The following is a 23,293-nucleotide window of genomic DNA, read 5'->3' as shown; positions in this document are numbered from 1 at the left end:
TTTTTGCAAGAGACTCTCGTTGAGTTGGGGTGACCTATAATTGCAATATGAAAAGAAAACACAATTTAAAAAAATACTTGTCCATTGGTGGTTTTATATCATGTCAGTCAGTGAATAAGCATTGATTAAGCATCTGCTATCAGCCAGATACTGTGACTGGTGTTGGAGAGACAAAGAAAGGCAAAAAGCAATAGGGTATGTTTGCTGTGATGGAGTTCACAGTCAAAAAGCACAATGCAGTATTTACATTTCTGAATTTACTTATACTCCATTCAGTTCAATTAAGCATTCCTACTATTTCTTGAATATATTTATTTTGCATTTCTAAGAAATGTATGAAGATAGTTTCCAAAATCCTATAGTACCATCATTCAAAATTTCTGTAGCTAATGGTCCTTTTCTCTAGTTAAAAGTACAGAAGAACCTCATTAAGATGTTGTCAGGGAACAAAATTAACGCATGATTTACAGACTGCTCATTTTATACTGTGAGAAACACATTCTACCTCACAATGCCAGTTGGGCACATAGTATCATATGAATAGTAATTTAATTCTATTAGAATATAACCTCCTAAATAATGTTGCTTTTTATTCATTTTCCAGTTGTTTTGTTCTTTTTGAGATTTTCTTTGCAAAGATACTAGAGTGTTTTGCCATTTCCTTTTCCAGCTCATTTTACAGATGAGGAAACTGAGGCAAACAGGGTTAAATGACTTGTCCAGGTTATATAGCTAGTAAGTGTCTGAGGCTGGATCTGAAATCAGGAGACTATCTTTTGCCTGTCTTTGTATCCCTAGTGCTTAGTACAGTTCCTGGAACAACATAATTGCTAAATAAATGTTTACCGACTGACTGTAGAACTAAGTTTTACATTACAATGTTACTTAATGGGACAGTCAAAATACTGAACAAATTGGAATGTATATATATTTTTTAATGGCAAATTCATTGGAATGAGTCAATGGTACAAAAGTTTGGGCAAAACAGAAACTGTGAGCAAAGTTTAACTGAACTGATGTTCAATGTCTGTGCTTGCACCCTGATGGACAAAAAAGAGAACTGAATATAGATGAGAGTTCTGAAACTGCAAATTTTTAACAAACACATTGCTTTAAGGACAGCATAAAGGAATTTTTGGTCTTTATATTGCTTTTTTTATTTCATGCTAATTTTTACATAGGAATAAAACTATGGCAACCAATTACTCATTGAGAACTTTTACCTCCTACAATATATGTCAGGTACTGTGCTAGATGTTTGAGATACAAAGACAAAAAATAAAAAAAAAAAAAACCCCAAAATAGACATCGCGCCCAGGGAGAGTATATTAAAGGCTGTTTTCATAAACTGATATTCAGAAAACAATATATCCTTTTTCCTACATTGATCAACTTCCTATTTTTTAAGGATTATTTACTGAAAGGTTTTGTCCTGCTCACTTAAAGATGTTTCCCTGATTCTTGCCCTTCCCCACTCACCCCCAATTCATGTTTAAAATAAGTTTCTTCTATCAGAGTAGATCAGCAGGATTTTAGTCAAGGGTATTCTGTATCCCAAGGCCTCACTCAATCATGTGGAGGGCACAGCAGGTTGATAAGAAAAATGGTCTTCAGAAGAGAAAAAGAAAAATATCTTTGAAGTCTCTTTATTACTCTATTCTTGTAAATAATCAAGGAAAGGAAGCATTTAAATCTAAGACAGCATGATAGGAAACACCCATCCACAAATTTAGACTGTGCCAGCATGTAGAAGATGTTCGTGTATTAAGCCACCTTTCCACCTGGAACATCAATGTTTCTGCTCGAAAAATACAGTCTTCTAAAGCAACTGTATCTGAGAACTGAACCAATCATTGTTGCTGCAAAAACTGACAGAAGCCTTCACCACAGTATTATAAAACCCTATCTCTAGCGATCTGTTCCCTAAAACAGATTGCAAAGGAATCTCCCACAGCAAAACTAATGTTATTTCCATATGATAAGACTCCTATTTCAATGTTCCTTTTTTTCTATCTTGTTACCTCTTTCAGTATGTCTTAAAATAAACCTTCTTTCAAAGATCTCTCAGTTGTGAAACACAGCATCAACAGCTGTACTTGTGGCAAACTGCTACAATATGAGACTTCTTAATAATGACATTTATTTAGAGAGTAAACAGGAGAAGATAATTCCCCTTAAAATCCCAGCCTTGTCACCTGGAGGAAATGGAGCCACAGACCTATGTTAATCCTGATCCTTTACATTCTTTGAATTTTTGTCCTTGACAATGAATGTATGACCTAGAACTGCTGAACACTATCAAAGAGATTGCTTTTCACAGTATAATTAGCACATCTCAGGAGCAACCTCAAGAATTCTAGGCTTTTCAGTGTTAGGGGAAGGAAAACTGACATTAGAGTTTAATTACTTAAAACAAATCTACCCAATATAACAACACCTATAACCTGCCACAGATTGTATTCTCACACAAATGTCATGTTGTGATTAATGAAAGTCACTCTGAGAATCCTATTTGCTTTAACATAATTTTAATGACATCTACAACAAAGAACAAATAAAAATGTGAGTCACTAATAGAGTAAACATAGCAAGATTATTTTGTTGCACAGACTACCATTACCCATTACTGTGATATTTATCATCTTTCTTCCAATTCAATTCAATTTGACCTTTTATTAACCATCTATTATTTACAAGGCAATAAGCTGTTTGACCTGGAAGAGTCCATGGGAATCATCTCATCCAACACTAATTCCATGGGAGAAACAGAACAAACGCATATGAACCAAAATAAAAATCCTTTATAAACTAAACCAAGATTCAATATCTTTAATAACTGTTCATACTTCCTTGGACTCACTGTGTACCTTTTAGGAAGTTACCTTATTCCACATTTTTGTCCCCATTTCTAAGATCAGAAAAATATTTCATGATGAGAAGAAGTTATATAACTTCTTTTATGTTAAAAAGCTCTCCAAAGGAGCACTAAATATATACATAGAAAATCTAAGGTAAGTCATAATGTGTACACATTCAATTTTGATAAAATTTCTTACATGGGATGGCTCTATAGGAGAGGGAAGGGGAAGGATACTGTAGATAACTACGATAAAATAAGAAAGAGAACACATCAATAAAAACATTCTGTAAAATTATAATAAGGTCCAAGGCACTTGTCCAGCCTCAGACATATACTAGCTGTGTGCACCTTGGCAAGTCACATAATCTCTTGCAACCTTAGTTTCCTTATCTCTAAGTGCCATTAATAGCACCTACAGCCAATGTCTGTTACATAAATCACTCTTTGTTCTTATTTGCCTGTCCTAAAAGTCACATTGCCATGCCAACTGGATCTGGAAAAAATTAGGTTATCTAGTAGTCCCAATTGCACCCTAAATGTATGCATAGAAATATTTTTCTTCTCTGGACTACTATCAGATGCTTCAAAGTAACTATTCTAATTTTTCAAACCTCCTATACCAAACCTTCCCCTATCCTCAAAAGAGAACCTTGCCTCAATTTGCTGAGAAAATAGAGGTCATCTACTGTGGGCTTCCTCTTATCACATATTCTACTCACCCAAATACTTTTACAACAGTGCAAATATAATTTTCCTTTGCTCCAACTTAGGATGAAAAGGATTCTTTATGTTTGCCAAAGACGATTTCTCTCCTCTTGTCTAGATCTCTTTCCAATTCATCTTTTCCAGAAGTAATTTCCTTTGATCATTCCCTCTCTCCATTTCTTTCTCTGTGTCTCTGTCTTTTTCATTCTATCTCCCATGTTTAATTCTTTCTTACCTAATAGAACTTTCCCTTATCCTTACAAAAATATTCATCTTTCCTCTGTTCTAAAAAAAAAAAAAATAATCCTTCATTTCATAGTGCCATTCCTTCAAACTAACATTCTATATCTTTCCTCCCTTTCATAGTCAAACTTACAGGAAACAAAATAAAACAAAATGTGTCTAGTCAATTGTCTTTAGTTCTCACCTTTATTTTACTTCTCAGCTTTTTATTAAGTTGTTCTCTCCAAGTTAATAAAGTTCTCTTAATTAAATCCAAAGGTGTTTCTTCAGTCATCTTCCTTTCTGAAATCCACATAGCTTTGATTATTCTAAACCACTCCTTCCTCCTACATAGTTATTCTTTCAGCTTTCTTGACCCTACTTTCTCTTGTCTTTCCCTCCTACTCATCTGACTTGTCCATAAAATCTTATGTTTAAGAATTATCTAATTCCCTCTCCCTAACGTGAGTACTAATCAAGGGTCTGTCCTTTTGTTTTGTTTTGCTTTTTACTCTTCAGTTTCTCCCATGATTATTTCATCAGCTCCTCTGGGTTTAATTCACAAAAACAACAACTTCTAGACAGATGACTCCCAATTTTTCTGTCTACCCCCAATCTCTTCCATGGGGTCTAGTCTTATATCACAGACTTCCAGCTAGACATCTCCACCAAGATATCCTACAGGCATCTCAAATAGTAGTTCTGGAATGCAGTTTATCACCTTGCTACCTCAAAACGAACGCACACAATTCTCCCTATTACCACTGAGGGGGCCACAATCCTTCCAGTCACCTTGGTCACAATCTTGGATCTACTGTCCATTCATTCTGCTGACTCAACTTCTTCCTGTGACTGCTATCCCAAAGCATATCCAAGCAGTGGTCAAGACTCAGAATTCTAGCTCCACAAATCTCACGTATCCAATCCCCTTCTCTACATTCAGATGGGCAACAAACTGGTTAAGGTTTTTATCATCTCTTGCCTTGACTATTATATTAATTCCGTCATTTGTCTTATTCTTGTCAAGTTGTTTTACAGAAAGGTTGGATCAGTTCACAACTCTACCAACAGTGCAATAGAATTCTGATTTTCCAGCATCTCAAACATTTATCATTTTCCTTTTCTGTCATATTAGACAATCAGATAGGTATGAGGTGGTACCTCAGATTTGTTTTAATATACATTTCTCTAATTAATAGTGATTTAGAGTATTTTTATGACTATAGATAATTTTAATTTCTTTTTTTCAGACTCAGTGTCTTTATTGATATTTTATATCATGCCATCCATAGAGCTTTAAAGAAACTTCTCTCTACATAATTAATCAATCAATTTACAAAATTTTATTGTTTACTATATGCCAGGCATGAGTCAGGTCCTGGGTAGTATTTTAATAATTATTAAACACAAGCAACAACTAAAATAACTCTTCCCATTCATCCCAAGTATTCATCTTCTCATGAAGCTCATAGTAGCCATATCTTGAAAACCTGCTTTATATCTTCATTCAGTCTGATATTGACTCTTTAGTCACTTTGTCACTGGATACTTATGAATAATATGACACTTTCATTGCTATGTCTTTACTGAGAGACATGAGAACTGGGTGATATAATGTAAGTCAACAAAATAAGGAGACTGCTCACAGCATATTAAGAAACTCCCTTTAGGGGGTGGAGCCAAGATGGCAGAGTAGAAAGACACACATACGCTAGCTCCGAACTCACAGCCCATAAAATATCTGTAAAAAAGAACTCCCAACAAATTCTGGAGCAGCAGAAGCCACAGAACAACGGAGCAGATGAGATTTCTGTTGCACTCTGCGCACTCGGAGCTGAGCCCAGCCCTGCCTTGGCCGCGCGGCACCAAGAGGAGCAGATCCGAGTAGGCTTCAGGGATGGAATCTCCAGTGGCCACATGGGTCCCTCCACCCACAGGTGACAAGGGTTGGTGAAAGGGTCTCTTTGGCGGGTTGAGAGGGCAGTGGGGTACCCCCATAACTCAGGCCCCCTTGAGAGGCAGCAGGGGAGGTGGGAGCAGACCAGGGTTCCCCAAGCAGGCAGGAGCCTGGATCCATTGTTGAAGGTCTCTGCATAAACCCCCTGAGGGAACTGAGCCTGTGAGGTGGCCCTGCCCCCACCTGAGCATCTGAACTTAATCCCACACTGAATAGCAGCCCCGCCCCTGCCCAAAGCCCTGAGGCTGGGAAGCAGCATTTGAATCTCAGACCCCAAACGCTGGCTGGGTAGATCTGGAGGTGAAGTGGGTGTGAAGAGAATATTCAGAGTCAAGTCGCTGGCTGGAAAAATGCCCAGAAAAGGGAAAAAAAAAATAAGACTATAGAAGGTTACTTTCTTGGTGAACAGGTATTTCCTCCCTTCCTTTCTGATAAGGAAGAACAATGCTTACCATCAGGGAAAGACACAGAAGTCAAGGCTTCTGTATCCCAGCCCACCCAATGGGCTCAGGCCATGGAAGAGCTCAAAAAGGATTTTGAAAATCAAGTTAGAGAGGTGGAGGAAAAACTGGGAAGAGTAATGAGAGATATGCAAGAAAAGCGTGAAAAACAAGTAAACACCCTGCTAAAGGAGACCCAAAAAAATGCTGAAGAAAATAACACCTTGAAAAATAGGCTAACTCAATTGGCAAAAGAGGTTCAAAAAGCCAATGAGGAGAAGAATGCTTTCAAAAGCAGAATTAGCCAAATGGAAAAGGAGGTTCAAAAGCTCACTGAAGAAAATAGGTCTTTCAAAATTAGAATGGAACAGATGGAGGCTAATGACTTTATGAGAAACCAAGAAATCACAAAACAAAACCAAAAGAATGAAAAAATGGAAGATAATGTGAAATATATCATTGGAAAAACAACTGACCTGGAGAATAGATGTAGGAGAGACAATTTAAAACTTATGGGGCTACCTGAAAGCCATGATCAAAAGAAGAGCTTAGACATTATCTTTCATGAAATTATCAAGGAAAACTGCCCTGATATTGTAGAACCAGAGGGCAAAATAAATATTGAAAGAATCCACAAAACACTTCCTGAAAGAAAAGAGAAACTCCTAGGAATATTGTGGCCAAATTTCAGAGTTCCCAGATCAAGGAGAAAATATTGCAAGCAGCTAGAAAGAAACACTTCAAGTATTGTGGAAATACAATCAGGATAACACAAGATCTAGCAGCTTCTACATTAAGGGATCGAAGGGCATGGAATAGGATATTCCAGAAGTCAAAGGAATTAGGACTAAAACCAAGAATCACCTACCCAGCAAAACTGAGTATAATACTTCAGGGGAAAAAATGATCTTTCAATGAAATAGAGGACTTTCAAGCATTCTTGATGAAAAGACCAGAGCTGAGAAGAAAATTTGACTTTCAAACACAAGAATCAAGAGAAGCATGAAAAGGTAAACAGCAAAGAGAAGTCATAAGGGACTTACAAAAATTGAACTGTTTACATTCCTACATGGAAAGACAATATTTGTAACTCTTGAAACTATTCAGTATCTGGGTAGTTGGTGGGATTACACACACACACATACACATGCACACGCACACACACATAGAGACAGAGTGCACAGAGTGAATTGAAGAGGATGAGATCATATCTTTAAAAAATGAAATCGAGCAGTGAGAGAGAAATATATTGGGAGGAGAAAGGGAGAAATGGAATGGAGCAAATTATCTCTCATAAAAGAGGCAAGCAAAAGACTTATTAGTGGAGGGATAAAGAGGGGAGGTGAGAGAAAAACATGAAGTTTACTCTCATCATATTCCACTAAAGGAAGGAATAAAATGCACACTCATTTTGGTATGAAAACCTATCTTACAATACAGAAAAGTGGGGGATAAGGGGATCAGCGGGGGCGGGGGGGATGATGGAAGGGAGGGCATGGGGAGGAGGGAGCAATTTGAGGTCAACACTCATGGGGAGGGACAGGATCAAAAGAGAGTAGAAGTAATTGGGGGCAGGATAGGATGGAGGGAAATATAGTTAGTCTTACAGAACACAACTATTATGGAAGTCATTTGCAACACTACACAGATTTGGCCTATATTGAATTGCTTGCCTTCCAAAGGGAAGGGGTGGGGATGGAGGGAGGAAAAGAAGTTGGAACTCAAAGTTTTAGGAACAACTGTCGAGTACTGTTCTTGTCACTAGGAAATAAGAAATACAAGTAAAGGGGTATAGAAAGTTATTTGGTCCTACAGGACAATAGAAGATGGAGATAAGGGCAGAGAGGGATGATAGAAGAGAGAGCAGATTGGTGATAGGGGCAATTAGAATGCTTGGTGTTTTGGGGTGGGGGGAGGGGACAAAAGGGGAGAAAATTTGGAACCCAAAATTTTGTGAAAATGAATGTTAAAAGTTAAATAAATAAATAAAAGAAACTACCTTTAGTAGAGAAACAAACAAAAAGGTGTTGACTTTCAGTAGTTTTCCTAACAGTAAGAAATTATACTGTGGACAGGATTTAGAATCAGAGGACTAATTCCAGATTTGTTATTTATTACCAGTTTGAGCTTGGGTTAAAATCTCTCACTTTCATTTTCTACGTTTGTGAAATGAAGGATTGACTCCCATGGCCCCTTTCAATTCTTAATCTGTGATTTTAGGATAATCATCCAAATATCACAAAACTGGACTGGTATATATTATAACTTCAATGAGATGTCCTACAACTTTAACTCAATGCCAACTACATAAAATAAAAACTTATTCATATTGTATAATTAATTAAAAATGTGTCAGCATTCCAACAAGTCATTGTTGTACCTTAAGAAAGGTTTAAAAATTGTCCCCCATTGTGTTTCTAACCACCAGAAGCTTTGAAACATCATTATAACTCATACCATTAGACTGACAACCAAATTAATGCTTCATGCCAGGGACGGAAGAACTTTATGACATAAAAGCATGTATATTTATATACTTCATTTATATTTAGATGCTCTGTTTAGCTAGCATTCTTTACCTTATTCTCTACAACATACTCTGATCAAATGACACTAGTCTGTTGGCTCTTCTACAAATAAGACATTCCATCTTTCATCTCCAGGAATTTTCCCTGGCTATTTCTTCTCCAACTTTTTTAGGGAGTTCTTCTCTTTAGTGAATTTTTGTATATGTCTTTTCATCTGACCAACTCTGCTTTTCAAGGCATTCTTCTCTTCCTTGGCTTTTGGAACCTCTTACCATCTGGCTTATGCTGTTTGTTTTTAAGATGTCATTTTCTTCAGTATTTTTTGAACTTCCTATACCAAGCTGTTGACATTTCCCCGCCATGCTTTTCTTGTATCACTCTCATTTTTCCTCTACCTCTCTTGATTTTTAAAATCCTTCTTAAACTCTTCCATGACCTGAGACCAATTCATATTTTTCTTGGAGGCTTTGGATGTAGGAATTTTGACTTTGTGGTCTTCTTCTGCGTGTATGTTTTGATCTTCCTTGTCAGCATACTAACTTTCTATGGTCAGAATTTTTTATGTTTGCTCATTTTTCAGCCTATTTCTTGACTTTTAACTCTATGTTAAAGTATGGTTCTGCTTCTCAAGTTGAGAGGGGCATTGTTAAAAGCTACAAGTTATTTGTGCAACTATTTTCAGATATAATTATGGGAACCCATAAATATTTTACTTTTTTAAGGTGCTATTGTCTATGGAGAGGTGTGTTTATTATTGTCCTTAACTGTGCACTGGTTTGTGAGCAACCACATTCTTTTCAATTCTGGAACTGTGAACAACATCCCTGCTCCCCTGCAGACACATGATTTGCCGTGGTAATGCTCCTTCTCATGATGGGAATAAGACCCAGGACCGTGACCCAGTTCCAAATACAGGTAATGCAACAGAGTCCTGCCTGTAGTGTCAGCAAAGGGACCCCAGTCAAACTTCTTCTGACCCTTTGTCTGATCCCTTTACCATCTGTGAACTGAGAGGTCTAGACATCACCACGTCTGCCTCTGATTCAGTCACTTGGTTTGCTGGGGCCTGGTCTGTGCCAGAGGCACTGGATTACACTCCTCTCTTATCCTGTTGTAACAGACCTTTCCTGCCAACCTTCTAAGTTGCCTTAGGCTAGAAAATAGTTTCATTCTGTTATTTTGTGGGTTCTACAGCTCTCAAACTTGTTTAATGTCATTATTTAAAGGTATCTGGAATGATTTGGGGGAGAGATCAAATGAGTCCCAGCCTCTAGTCCACCATCTTGGTTTCACTTTGTTAGTCTTAATTTCTTCATCTGAAAATTGTCTGTTCATATCCTTTGACCACTTATTAATTGGCAAATGACATGTATTCTTATACATTTTACTCAGTTCTCTACATATTTTAGAAATGAGGCTTTTATCAGAAACATTGTAAAAACTGTTTTCCAGCTTTCTGCTTTCCTCTGATTCTTAGTTGCTTTTGTTTATGCAAAACCTTTTCAATTAAATGAAACTAAAACCATTCATTTTTCATTTTATAATGTACTCCATCTCTTGTTTGGCCACAATTTTTTCCCTTCTTCATAGATCTCACAAGCAAACTATTCCTTGCTTTCCTAATTTGCTTATAATATTAACCTTGTCTAAATCATGTACCCATTCTGACCTTATCTTGATATATGGTATGTGATGTTGGTCTATGCCTAGTTTCTGCAGTACTATTTTCTAATAATACTATTATTAGAACCCCAGCAGTTCTTTGTCAAATAGTGAGTTCTTATGCCAGAAACTGGAGTCATTGAGATTATCAAACAGTAGATTACTATAGTCACTGACTATTGTGTCTTGTGTACCTAATCTATTCCACTGATCCACCATTCTGTTTCTTAACTAGTATGAAATAGTTTTTTGATGATTGCCACTTTTATGATATAGTTTTAGATCTGGTATAGTCAGGCCAAATTCCTTTGCACTTTTTCATTAATTCCCTTGATATTCTTGACCTTTTGTTCTTCCAGAAGAATTTTGTTATTGTTTCTTCTAGCTCTATAAAATAATGGTTTTTTTTTGGTGGTTTGATTGATATGGCACTAAAAAGATAAATTAATGTAGCTAGAATTGTCATTTTTATTATATTAGCTTGGCCTAATGGATCAGTAAGCACCTCAACATACACAGGGTGTCCTGCTATCACAGGTTCTTAGATTTGCATTCATAATAGGAAAGGCAACTTTTGAGAGGTTAACAATCACTTTAATGAAGCACATGTATCATTTCTTTAACCAATCTACTTTAACCAAGCACATATATCATTCACCTAGTTCAGGGGTGCCCTCACCCTGAACTTCAAAGAAAATACAGAAAAATGAAAAGTCAATAGACATGCTTCCAAAGTGTCTGACCATTGGCATACATACCAGAGAGGGGACATCTGGGTTTTCGAATGTGGGGGGCTCCTTAGAGGCTTCCAGAATCCTTATCTGGCCAAACAAAGGCTTCCAGTCAGTAAACCTCAAAATAAAACTGCACCTCAGAGTCTTTATACATTTTTTAGAGCCAGAGAGCATCACATCCCTTGAGAACCAGTGTCTCATTAACAAAGGGCATAGACCTTCTTAAAAATCTTCCCCAGCCTAACTATGGGTGGGGAAGATCCTCGTAAGTCACATTCAAATAGATGCATTATACTAAAACAGAAAGAGAAAAATATTCTGTTTGACTTGCCATTATGCCTACCTATGAACAACTGATGTTTTTTTCAGTTATTAAGATCTGATTTCATTTTTATGAGTAGTGTTTTGTAACTGTGTACATGTAGTTCCTGGGTTTGTCTTGGCAGGTAGACTCCAAATATTTTATTCTGTCTACAGTTATTTTAAATGTAATTTCTTGATCTATTACTGCTAGGTTTTTTTGGTAATATATGGAAATGCTGATGATTTATATGAGTTTATTTAAAATCTGCAACTTGCTTAAGTTGTTGATTGTCTCAAAGAGTTTTTTAGTCCATTCTTTAGGATTCTGTAAGTATACCATCATATTATCTGTAAACAAGGATAGCTTTGTTTCCTTATTGCCTGCTCTAATTTCTTCAATTTATTTTTCTTCTCTCATTGCTAAAGTTAACATTTCTAGTATAATATTAATTAATAGTAGTGATAATAGGCATCCTTGTTTCATCCCTGAATTACTGGGAATGTTTGTAGTTTATTCCCATTACATATAATACTTGTGGATGGTTTTAGAAAGATACTGTTTATTATTTTAAGGAAAATTCCATTCTAGTTTTTTGTAATAGGAATTGGTGCTGTATTTTGTCAAAAGCTTTTTATGGATCTATTACGATAATCATATGATTTATGTTAGTTTCGTTACTGATACGGCATTTTATACTATTAGTTTTCCTAATGTTGAACCAGCTTTGCATTTCTGGTAGAAATCCCACCTGATCATAGTATATTATCCTCCTGAGAAATTCCTGTAATCTTTTTGCTAATATTTTATTTTAAGATTTGCATCAATATTCAATAAAGAAATTGGTCTAGAATTTTCTTTTTGTGTTTTGGTTCTTTTGGGTTTAGGTATGAACACTATTTTTTTCATGAAATTAATTTTGTAGGATTCCTTCTTCACCTATTTCCAAATATTTATATAGTACTGTATTTAATTGTTCTTTAAATGTTTGGTAGAATTCACTTGTAAATCCATTTGGCCCTGGAAATTTTTTCTTAGGAAGTTTATTGATGACCTGTTCAATTTCATTTTCTAAAATGGGGATGTCTTTTATTTCCTCTTCTATTAAACTGGGTAATTTATATTTTTTATAAATATTCATCTATTTGACTTAGATTGTCAAATTTATTGGCATACAGTTGGGCAAAATAGCTTCTAATTTCATAATATTGCAAGCAACCAGAAAGCAACAATTCAAGTATTGTGGAAATACAATCAGGATAACACAGGATTTAGCAGCTTCCACACTAAGGGATCGAAGGGCTTGGAATATGATATTCCAGAGGTCAAAGAAGGTAGGATTAAAACCAAAAATCACCTACCCAACAAAACTGTGTACTTCAGGGAGAAAATGGAATTTCAATGAAATAGAGGACTTCCAAGCATTCTTATTGAAAAGACCAGAGCTGAATAGAAAATTTGACTTTCAAGTACAAGAATCAAGAGAAACATGAAAAGGTAAACAGGAAAGAGAAGCCTTAAGGAACTCATTAAAGTCGAATTGTTTACATTCCTACATGGAAAGATGTTATTTGTAACTCATGAGACCTTTTTCAGTATTAGGGTAGTTAGAGGGAATACATACATATATACATATATATACATATACATATACATATATATATATATGCATGTGTTTGTGTGTACGTGTAGGTGTGTATGGGTATGCATGTATATCATGCATGTGTGGGTATGTATATTTACATGGACGTATGTGTGTGTGTATACATATATATATATGTATATAGACAGAAGGCACAGGGTAAGCTGAATATGAAGGGAGAATACCTAAAAAAATAAAATTTACTGTTGAATGGGATGTGCTCAGAGTAAGAGAAAGGGAGAGGTAGAATGTAGCCAATCACCTCATGCAAAAGAGGGAAGAAAGAGCTTTTACAATGGAGAGGAAGAGGTGGGAAAGTGAAAGAAAACTAACTGAGCCTTACTCTCATGGGATTTGGCTTAAGGAGGGAATAACACACACTCAAATGGATATGGAAATCTATTTTACCCTGCAGGAAGGCAAGGGGGAAGGGGATAGAAGAGGGAAGATAATAGAAGGGTCAGCAAATTGGGGAAAGGAATGGTCAGAAGCAAACACTACTGTGGGAGGGCAGGTCAAGGGAGAGAACAGAATAAATGAAGGGCAGGATAGGACAGAACTTAACTATTATGGAAGTGCCTTGCATTGTTATACATGTATGACCTATGTTGAACTGCTTGTTTTCTCAATGAGGGTGGGTGGGGAGGGAGGAAGAGAATATGGAACTCAAAGTTTTAAGAATGAACGTTAAAATTGTTTTAGCATGCAACTGGAAATTAAGCTATACAGGCAATGGAGTATAGAAATCTATTCTGCCTTACAGGAAAACAGAGGGGAAGGGGGATGGAAGAAGGGTGGGTAATAGAAGGGAGGAGAGACTGGAGGAGGAGGTGGATGGGGTGCATGCTGTCCTGGGGTGGGGAGAGATGGGGAGAAAATTCTGAATTCAAATTTTTGTGGAAGTGAATGTTAAAAACTAAATAAATTATGTATTTTTTAAAAAAGAATTGCTTTCTTCAGTCAATTTTTGTCCTTCTCTTTTCAGCCTGTTAACTCTTTCTTGCATAATTCTCAATTCTTTTCCTAATTTTTCTGTTGACTTTATATGATTTTTAAAATCCTCTTTGAGCTCTTCCCAGAAGACTTTTTGTAACTGAGACCAATTCATACTTCCTTTTGAGTGTTTTGCATGTAGGCATTTTGACATCGTTATCCTGGTCTGAAATTGTTTTCATCTTCTGTATCACCATAGCAGCTTTCTATGGTTGGGGCTCTTTTTAAGTTTTTGCTCATATTAAAAGTTTGAGTTCTGCTCCTGGAGTACAAAGGACACCATCCCAACATTCTTGTACTGAGGGCCACGGATCTGTTCACTGGCTTTCTGCACTGGGGTCCCAGGTGCTTGCAGCTTGCCCACTGTACTGGGGCTGACAGAGTCTAGTTGCACCTGTTGTTCCCTGGGCTCAAAGGCTTGGCAGTGTGCTTTCTGTTCTGGGGCTAGAGGCCTCAAACTGGCTTGCTGTGCCAGTGGCCTGCTAAGCCAGGATTGTGGGACCTCCCCAGACACTATCTGCTCTGGGTTGCTCTCCCCTTTTATCCAAGTGAGACAGACCTTTCCTGAATGCTTCTACATTATCCTAAGTTGGAAAATTGTTTCACTCTGTCTTTTTGTAGTTTCTGTAACTTCAGAATCCATTGAGAGGCTTGATATAACACTGTTTCCAAACTTCTATGCTTCTTTCCACTTTTTTGGCTCTTCCAGGCTCATTTCACAAAATATCAAAAGTATCGATCCACTTCAAAATATCAAAAGTATCGATCCACTTGTTGGTCTCATCTCCTTGGAAGGGGATCCTCTTGTCATTTACAACTCTTAAAAATCAGCAAGTATTTCTAAGTTCCTGATATGTGCAAGGAATTTTGCTAGGTGTTAAAAATACAAAGAAAATCATGAAATCGTCCCTGCTTCCAAAGAGTCTATGTACTATCAGGGAATATATTCTGCTCAGCTTAGTGCTCAATTCAGGGAGCATTCCCTCAGAATCTTCTACATTTATTTATTTATTTACACATTACATTCCTAAGTAGAATATAGGGTCCTTGAGGGTAGAAATTCATTGTCATTTTTGTCATCTTGTCTAAGTAGCTAAGGTATGGCTAGCACATATTTTACACAGCAGTCACAATAAATATTTAAGATGAATTGCATTATTCCTATGTAAAAATCAAGAATGAATTTAAAATGAAACATACAAACCAAATGTTTACCCACTCTTCAGAGGGATTGATTGGTTAAAGAGAAGTTCAGGTGTCTGAACTCTAACAATTCTGCAGAAACAGACACAAATAAAAATAACTTCACCTAGCATTAAGAACTCATCATGTTGCTACCATAATCATTTGCAGGAAGGTCCAAAGGATTTCATCAGATTTAGTCCTTGTTTTCCAGTGATTTATACACTGATGCATACAATATTTGTGAATAAAGATGCAGTGTTCATAGACAAAAATTAAAAAAAAACCCACACTTCATATTGTTGTAATACTTTAAAGGCTACAAAGCTCTATCTTCAATAATATAAGGTTGCTAAAGGAAAACTTGGGTCTTTTTGTACCATGTTCAATTTCTGTTGATTAGGAGAAGCATGGAACCTCACAGGTCCTTACACACTCAGGACATCCATGGACACTCTGTATGTATTTTGAGAGTTGAATAGAACTGTGGGCCTAGGAGAGGGGTATGGTGGCAAGAGACTGCTGTAGGCAATGTCCAAAGGACAATATTGATGAAGGAACCTTTTCAGAAGGCATAGGTCCAGGGTTACCACAAAGAAGAAATATGACCTTCTTGGAGAAGCAGCACTCTCTTCTTGCTGTATGGTGAAATCCTGGGCAAAATTCTGTTAAACTTTTATTGGTTATACCTCTAAGACAGACAGTGAAACTATCATTAGACCCATTTTACAGATGACATGAAAACTGAGGTTTTGCAAAGTGATTTGCCCATCATGACAAATATTACAGATCTGATACAGGATTGAAACGCAGGTCTCTGGGATCCAACTCAATCAATATATTAATCAATCAACAAATATTTGTTAAACAAATACTGGCAAGTAATATGCCAGGGGTACTGGAGATATAAAGAAAAAAAATGAAACTGCAAAGTACTCAACATTCTAATCACTACTCCACTTAATAATTTTCATTATTTACGAAAAAATATTATAGGATGTTTGAGCCTGGAGGGATCTTAAAGATAATCTAACTCCCTCATTTTATGAGTCCAAATCCTATTTACTTTGGAAGTGCATGTTTATTTGGCTGCCATGTAAATTCCATGAATGAGAACATCTGATAGAGATAGGATTATATAGGTGCTCCTTTACTGATGGAAGATGGTTTGTTAAGACAGCTGAGGGGAAGCTAAACCATTTAAGAGAAAACAATAAATGACAATTTTGGACCAAAATAAATACATGTCAGCAGGGACTTCCTGTGCTATTTGTTCTATACAAATTGTTCCAATATGAGGAATATTTTACCCCATAATTAAGCTTTTACTAGCATAGAACTTAATTTTCTAGTCAAAGTACTTTCCTTGACTCTTGTCTTATGTGACCCTCACAGCAACTGTTTGGTAGTTAGAACAGGTTTTATTAGTTCCATTTTAAAGATGAGGAAATCTATCAACCAATAAAAATTTACTGAGCTGAGGCCCAGGGAAGTTAAGTGACATAAAATTACACAAAAGTCCAGAGGAGTGGAGAATAGCACAAGGATCACAAGTCCTAGCCAAATGCCCTTACTTAGAATTCAGTTCACAAGGTTTAATCAAGGCTTTAAATTCTGAAAAAAGAACACTTCATACTAAAATCAAATACAGCAATTTTCATTAATACTAAACTCTGTAGGATGGCTCTTCTAGCAATCCAATGTACCAGTTGTTTCCCTAAATTTTAGATGTGCCATTTGAACTTCTTGAAAATCTCCTAAACCACATCTTTTCCCATAGTATTCTGGCCCGATGTTCTACTAGAAGCCAGTGGTCATAAACAATTATCAGAATCATTTACAACTTTAAAAAATAAAAATAAAAATTGATCTGAGTTGAACTTTTGAAATGTCTTAAGGGTCAAAAGGAAAAAGCATTATCAATGGCAGTGATTTTTCTTTATTTCTCTTTATACATCACCTTCTAGGTGTAGATTTATCCTTTTCAGACAAAATAGTAAAAATGAGCTTCTGTGGTTCTGGGAACTACATTGAAACACCTGCTTCTTTTTCTCCAGCTCTTTAACGAGAAGTTATGTTTATTGAACTATACACTGTATATGTACATATCTACATGAGGTTTCAAAGATTTTAATATCTTTCATGAGACTCATATACAACACAGGATACTATGGGAATGATATAATCTTTAATTAGGTGACCAATTCATTCAGAATATAATCAATCTCAGGACTCCATAAATTCTAAAGAAAAGTCAGCTGAAATATTGGATATCATGTTAGAATTAGCATACAATTCATTGCTTTTTAAAAACAATTTATTTTTAGTTTTCAACATTCATTTCCAGAAGATTTTGAGTTCCAAATTTTCTCCCCATTGCTCCCCTCCCCCACTCCAAAACACTGTGAATTCTGATTACCACTTCCCCCAATCTGCTTTGTCTTCCTTCACACCACTCCCTTCCCTTATCCCCATCTTCTCTCTTTTCTTGTAGAGCAACATAGATTTCTATACCCCACTACATGTTTCTTATTTTCCAGTTGCATGCACAAACAATTCTCAACATTCCTTCCTAAAACTTTAGTTCCAACTTCTCTCCCTTTCTCCCTCCCCTCCCATCCCCACTGAGAAGGCAAGCAATTCAATATAAGTTATACATGTTTAATTATTCAAAAGACTTCCATAATAGTCATGTTGTGAAAGACTATATTTCCCTTGCTGGGGATGGAAGCTCAATTCCAGGTGGACAGTCTCGGGCGGGTAAAGGTGGGAACTTCTAAATCTTAGAGTTCTCATGAGGCCCCCCAGGAAACGACTGGGAATCGAGGTGAACCGAGCTATCTAGTGTATTTCCGCCTCTTCCCGTGAGAAACGTGATGGGAGAGAGCTCTCCCCGCCCTCGAGATTGTCCTGGATCTGGGCACACTATTGTTATCTAACAGCACGGTATTCAGATGCAAACTATGCGGCTGGAGAACTTAAGTAGGATCGGGAAAGCCTGAAAGCTCTCTTGGGTGGAGGGGCCACGTGTGTGGACAGAAGGCTCCGCATTTCCTCTTTCTTCTCTCCCCTCCCCCTCTCTCCCCACTTACACTTCTACTTCCAATCTCTTATTGTAAGATCTTTGCCTCCTTGGGAGATCTTTCTCTCTCCCTCCTAAGGAAGAATTCCCCTGCACTTGTAACTAGACCCTGAAATAAAGCTCAACCCTTGTTCGACTCTGGAATGTCCTTTCTCTCATACGAGCATCCGGTTTGGCCAACCAAAGACCTCGGGATAGAGGTAAGAAGACTCGGGTAGCCCTCAGGCCTCTAGGCCTGGCATTCCCTCCTTCCTGTCCTGTCCCCCATTTATTCTATTCTCTCTTTAGACCTTGTCCCTCCCCTAAAGTATTTACTTCTCCTTACTCCTTCTTCCCCTTTGCCCTCCCTTCTATCATGGCCCTACCCCAATTATCCTCTTCTCCCCTACTTTCCTGTAGTGTAAGATCGATTTACATACCAAATTGAGTGTGCATGTTATTCCCTCCTTAAGCCAAATGTGATGAGAGGAAGCTTCACTTTTTCCCTCTCACCTCCCCCCTTTTCCTCTCCATTGAAAAAGCTTATCTTGCCTGTTTTATGAGAGATAATTTGCCCCATTCTATTTCTCCCTTTCTCCTCCCAATATATTACTCTCTCACTCCTTAATTTTATTTTTTTACATATTATCCCTTCCTATTCAAATCACCCTGTGCCCTCTGTGTATAAGTGTGTGTGTGAGTGTGTATGTATAATCCTTCCAACTATCCAAATACTGAGAAAAATTTCAAGAGTTACAAATATTATCTTTCTATGTAGGAATATAAACAGTTCAACCTTAGTAAGTCTCTTAGGATTTCTCTTTCCTGTTTACCTTTTCATGCTTCTCTTGATTCTTGTGTTTGAAAATTAAATTTTCTATTCAGCTCTGATCTTTTCATCAAGAATGCTTGAAAGTCCTCTATATCATTGAATGATCATTTTTTTCCCTGAAGTATTATATTCAGTTTTACTGGGTAGGTGATTCTTGGTTTTAATCCTAGTTTTTTGACTTCTGGAATATCATATTCCAAGCCCTTCAATCCCTTAATGTAGAAGCTGCTAGATCTTGTGTTATCCTGATTATATTTCCACAATACTTGAATTGTTTCATTCTTGCTGCTTGCAATACTTTCTCCTTGACCTGGGAACTCTAGAATTTGGCTACAATATTACTAGGAGTTTTTCTTTTCAGATATCCTGCAAGAGGTGATCAGTGGATTCTTTCAATTTTTATTTCAATCCTCTGGTTTTAGAAAATCAGGACAGTTTTCCTTGATAATTTCATGAAAGATGATGTCTTGCTTCTTTTTTTGATCATGGCTTTCAGGTAGTCCCATAATTTTACATCTGTTTTTCCTGGATCTATCTTCCAGGTCAGTTTTTCCAATGAGATATTTCACATTGTCTTCTATTTTTTCATTCTTTTGGTTTTGTTTTGTAATTTCTTGGTTTCTTATAAAGTTATAGGTGCTATCTGCTCCATTCTAATTTTTAAAGAACTATTTTCTTCAGTGAGCTTTTGAACCTCTTTTTTCCATTTGGCCTCCTCATTGGCTTTTTGGACTTCTTTTGCCATTTGAGATAGTCTATTTTTAAAGGTATTATCTTCTTTAGCATTTTTTTGGGTCTCCTTTAGCAAACTGTTGACTTGCTTTTCATGATTTTCTTGCATTGCTCTCATTTCTCTTCCCAATTTTTCCTCCACTTCTCTTACTTGATTTCCAAAATCCTTTTTGAGCTTTTCCATGACCTGAGGCCATTGCATATTTTCTTGGGGATTTTAGATGCATAAGCCTTGACTTTGATGTCTTCATCTGATGATATGGATTATTCTTCTTCATCAGAAGGATAGAAGAAAATACTTGTTCATCAGAAAATAACCTATAGTCTTATTTTTTCCCCCTTTTTGATGATTTTCCCAGTCAGTTACTTGACTTTTGAGTACTTTGTCAAAAGGTGAGTATACTCTGGGAACCTGTAAGTTCTCGGTTCCTCCAAGGTTGCACAATCATGGGAGAGGAGTTTACTCCTCTCTTGGCCTGCACTCTGGTCTGGAAGAAACCACAAGCTTTACTGACCAGGATCTGCAAGTAGGATTCCCACTCCACAACTGCCTCCAGCTCCACCATACCAGCGCTCCTCTTCACCCCAGGACCGCCACTCAGGGCTGAGACCCAGATCAGAGTCTGAATTCCTCCAGGGTCTTTAGAAAGAGGGCTCCAAAAATGGATGATGCTGCCATCTGGGGCTGCCTGGGGCACCTGGGGCTGAGGCTTGGGGAGGACCCTGCTCCCTTCTCACCAAGGTGAAAGAACTTTCTCAGTGACCTTTGAAGCTGTCTTTGGCTTTTGTAGGTTGACAGATCTGGGAACTGCAGCTGCTGCTGCTGGTTCCCTGAAGCCTGCTCTGGTCCTATCTGGGCCAGAGTCACTAGGCAAAGGCTGGGCTGCACTCCGTGGGCTGTCCTCCACTCCCAGACTGGTGTGATAGATCTTTCTTGCTGGAAAACTCTTTCACTCTGTTGTTTTGTGACTTGTGCAGCTGTAGAATTTGCTTTAGGTCATTTTTTACAGGTATTTTGTGGGCTGTGGGGCATGGAGCTTCTAGAGGTCTGTCCTTCTACTCCACTGTCTTGGCTCCACCTCCTACAATTAATTGCTTTTTAACAAATTGTTCTCTGTTAACTGAAGCTGATTTTGGAGAATGACTGAACAAGTTGTGGTATATGACTGTAATGAAATATTTCTGTGTTATAAAAAATGATCAGCTCAGTGATTTTAGAAAAACATGGAAAGACTTTCCTGAAGTAGTAAAGAAAGAAATGAGCAGACCCAAGAGAACATTGTATAGTAACAACAATATTGTCTTAAGAATGACTTTGAGTGAATAAGTTATTTTATCTATTATAAATATTCAATTTAACTGTAAAGGACATTTGAAGAAAGACACTGTTTGCTTCCAGAGAAAGAAGTGATAAATAAAAAGTATGTATATCACATATATGCACCCATTGTGTCTGATGGTAGCTGTATTAGAACAAGAATTCTTTCTAAAACCAGCCCAAAAGCCCATCCAGTCTTTGCCTGATGACATCCAATGAGAAGGGAACCACTACCTCCCAAAACAATCCACTATACTGAAGGATAGTTCTAACTCATAGGAAATATTTCTTTACATATAACTTAAAGTTTTCTCTTCATGAATTCTACCCATTGCTTAGTTCTTTCCTCTAGGACTAAGAACAAACATAAACCCTAACCCATTTAAAAGCCTTCAAATATTTGAAATTGATTAATTATACAACTAACATGTCCCTACCTGCTGTCTCTTTTTTTCCCTCCAGTCTAAAGATTTCCATTTCGTCAAATGATTCTAATACTCTATAAAATATATATATATATTTATATATATATACACACATAAATTTGTTTTATTTTCAACTCATGGATCACTTCTGCTTAGCTCCTCTCAGCCTGACGGGGAAACAGAGGGGTGAGAGGAGGGGTAGGGAGGGGCCTTCAATCTTCCCCCACTCACCCATCTATCTATTCTTTATAAGGTAAAAGATCCTGAGGCTGTGAGGTGAAATTTCTTGAGACGATAAATGAGGTAAAAGTTGAGATGAAATTTCTTGAGACTTGGTCTGTTTTCCATGTAGCTGCCCTCAGGGCCTAGTGTTTGTCAGTTCAGTGGTGTCTGCCTAGAGGTGTCCACACTTCATTAAGACCAAACCTCAGTCCCAGGAGTTCCTATCTATTCTAAATTATTTTAGGACAAATCTGTTTTAACCCTTTACTTTTGCTGCTCTATGTTTATTTCATAGTGATTTATTTCATAGTAAATCTGGAGAGCCTGAACATTTCTCACCTACCCCATCATTTTTTCAGAATGCCCCCTATGCCATGATATTGATGTCTGGAACCATGCTACCTCTCCCCTTCCCAGAAGATCCCTAGATTATCAAAATATTTCCTAAAATATAGTTCCTTGAACTAAACATGCTATTTCAAATGTTATCTGATCGATATACAGCATAATGGGACTTTGACATCACTAGTCCTAAACAGTTTTCCTTATCATAGCCTAAATTTATATTACATTTTGTGGATGCAATATTGTATTTTGTTGAGTTGTAATGGACATTCAGTCCACTAACATACATATATATACACATATGTACATACATACATATGTGTGTGCATGCATATATATGTTTTTGTGTGTATCTATGTATTTACACACACATATAAAATGAACTATTGTCTAGGCATAACTTATCCTTTTTATACTTGTGAGGCTGACTGAATGCAAATGTAAGACTTCACATTTATCTCTGCTGATTTTTATATTGTTTGATTAGGTCCAAAGTTCTAACCTGTCAAGGTTATTTTGAATCTTCACATTCTCATCCAGAAGTATTAGCTATCTTTCCCAGGTTTATATTATCACATATTAGAATAATTACACATCTTTGGATATCTTTTCCTTTCTTTTAAATATAACAAAAGGCAGATAGAGGTTAATGCTACTTAAATTCACAGTTTAAAATTTTCTGACCTAGAAAACTACTTGAGCATAGAATTTACTGTTCAGCTGTCTAAACATTTCATTAACTTAAAGACCACTGTATATTTCCAATCTGCCATTGAATTTAAAAAAAATCAGAGGACAGATGGGTTCTGTGATTCACCCTTTCCCAGAATAATAACTTAGAAAAGCCAGTCATAGAGTATCACATCTCTAAAGAATTCCATTAGAAGGAGAAATGGATACAGAAGGAGCAAATGTATGCATGAAATGAAAGGGAAGGGAGTGATTAAAAATTATAAACAAAAATAAAATTAAAGTGAAAACTTAACTCTTGCATTTAATAAAATGAAATAGCTAGTGTCAAGTACTTACAGAACTGAGGAAATCATAGTTGAGGTGTTGAGGTATATGGTTTTCTCTCTCTCTCTTTCTGCCTGCATCCACAATATAAATACATCCTTTTTATTTGCATACA

At 36.8% G+C, this 23,293-nt stretch overlaps 1 protein-coding gene across 2 annotated transcripts in view; it reads right to left on the bottom strand.

Moving 5' to 3' along the window:
- Positions 1-23,293, bottom strand: part of CHRM3 (cholinergic receptor muscarinic 3) — a 626,574-nt gene that overhangs the window by 185,187 nt on the left and 418,094 nt on the right. The window lies entirely within an intron of this gene.

The sequence above is a fragment of the Notamacropus eugenii genome, chromosome 2 (genome assembly GCF_028372415.1).
Source record: "Notamacropus eugenii isolate mMacEug1 chromosome 2, mMacEug1.pri_v2, whole genome shotgun sequence".
NCBI lineage: Eukaryota > Metazoa > Chordata > Mammalia > Diprotodontia > Macropodidae > Notamacropus > Notamacropus eugenii.
Note: the sequence above shows the minus strand (reverse complement) of the source record. Positions and strands in the feature narration are given on the sequence as shown.